This window comes from Octopus bimaculoides, chromosome 4 (genome assembly GCF_001194135.2).
Source record: "Octopus bimaculoides isolate UCB-OBI-ISO-001 chromosome 4, ASM119413v2, whole genome shotgun sequence".
In the NCBI taxonomy this organism is placed as follows: Eukaryota; Metazoa; Mollusca; class Cephalopoda; order Octopoda; family Octopodidae; genus Octopus; species Octopus bimaculoides.
In genome coordinates this window covers 115,145,393-115,147,429 of record NC_068984.1, presented here as the reverse complement: position 1 = coordinate 115,147,429, position 2,037 = coordinate 115,145,393, and the positions used below count along the sequence as shown (strand labels likewise).

Below are 2,037 nucleotides of genomic sequence, written 5' to 3'. Positions count from 1 at the left end.
TTTCATTTGTTTATTTGTATCATTATTTCCATATCTTTACCTCCGGACTTAGTCAAGGTTTCGGGGTGTAAGTTCAATTCATTTAACTGCTGCTAAGTGTTTCCTATAGTGTGAATCTCTGGATTCCATCTGTTGACTCTGTCTCTCTCTCTGTCTCTCTCTCTGTCTCTCTCTCTGTTTGTCTCTCTCTCTCGCTCTTAGAGTTTCCTTTTTTGTTCTCATAAAGCATAATGTGCCTTAAATGCTCTTCGGATACTTCCATGTTAGAAAGGGTTTTAATCAAAGAAATTTTAATTCTCTTATTCTGTAAAATAATATTTAATTAGTTTAAATGTACACAAATGCATAAAAATAATTTTTAATACCATTAGACATTCTAAAATACTATTAAATTTCATTCAATTTTAAAAAAGGTAAAATCGAACAGAACTTATGGGATGACCTGATATATATATATATATCATTGTCCTCGTATTCCTCCGAATGTGAAACTGAAATGAGTAACTATGTCCAGGTCGAAGTTTAAAATCTTATCTGTTTAAAATTTTACTTGATGATAGTCGATAATGCAATTACGTTATGACGTAATCTTTTATGACTGCATTAAATTAATTAAATTCTATCGAAACAAGCGTCGTAAATTTTAAACACTATTTGTTTTTATGTTATATATATATATATATATATATATATATATATATATATCGGGGGCGTGCGATGATCTTTCTGGCTGGGGAAGCAATGACCAAAGTTTTCTGTCACATAGATATTTGCTCTTATATTATATTTTGTCTTTTGAAATTTATTAAAGGAAAAAAATTCATCTAACAAAATTAAGTTGCAAAGATCGTACGTCCTTGAACGTTCAGTAAGTATACTTAAACACAGTCTACTTCAAAACAAAGACAGAGCTAAGTCATGCCGGTACAAATTCATGAACATATAAGTTAACAAAATGTAGTAAGACAGGTACAAATTGTATTATAGGGTGAATTTGAAGGAACAGAACAAGATAAAAGAAAAATAGGGACAAAAAGCAGCAAACATGTTCTAACCTGTTCTAGAATACCGAAATATTAGAATATACTAAAATATTCACAATAAGGCGGTTCACAAAGATGGTTGGGGATCAGCAGGTAACGTCTGCAGGTGGGCTAGTATGCATCTATATGAGGACATCTTGTTAATATAATATTTCTACAGTTGAGTCAGGCGTAGACAAGGATATGTTATTTAAAATTTCACTTTGCAAACCTTGTAGTTTCGAGTTCGCACCATTGCACCCCACTTTGACCAAGTATCTTCCGGACCACCCAATGTATTGTGAATGAACTTGCAAAACAGAAACTATGTGGAAGTTTTTGTCGCATGTTTATACGTATGTGTGTGTACGTTTTTATGTTTGTGTTAGTCTTTTACCTCTAAACGATATTTTAGCTTGATTATGTTCCTAATACATAAAGCGATAAGATAGATACCAGTTATAAAATAAGTAGTGGTGTTCATATAATTGATTAAATATTTCAAGGTGGTACCCCAGTAAGATCAGTCTAATGACGGAAACAACTAAAATAAATAAAAGAAAAAAGGTGCTTGGATCTTTAAATCTTTGTGGAATTTGTGTTGTCTCAGAATCTGCATTTTCTGGCCTTTCGATTATTCTCTATTTGGTGTCATAGTTTTAATCTGTCTGTCCTTTATACAGATTATATATGGAGTGGCAATATTGTGGTTGTGTTTTTATCCCAATATTGGAAAGATGACAAATTATTATAAAATCTTTGCTTAAATCATCCTAGCGGCATACAAGTATAAAGGGGTTTTTTTTGTTCATTAAACTACCCAACCGCAGCTCTTTGGCCAAACCACTAAATTATGCGAACGTAAGCAAACGCCAGTTGTCAGTCGGTGGGAGACAAATACATAGATATGCACAACACAAGGATACACGCACACATATCATGCATAATACTCACATGTTCGCTTACGTATACGAACGTATATATATATATATATATATATATATATATATATATA

The 2,037-nt window shown here is 32.0% G+C and overlaps 1 protein-coding gene across 2 annotated transcripts in view; it reads left to right on the top strand.

Annotated features, from left to right (window-relative positions):
- The window catches only part of LOC128247622 (uncharacterized), a 112,475-nt gene that overhangs the window by 96,318 nt on the left and 14,120 nt on the right, over window positions 1-2,037 (top strand). The window lies entirely within an intron of this gene.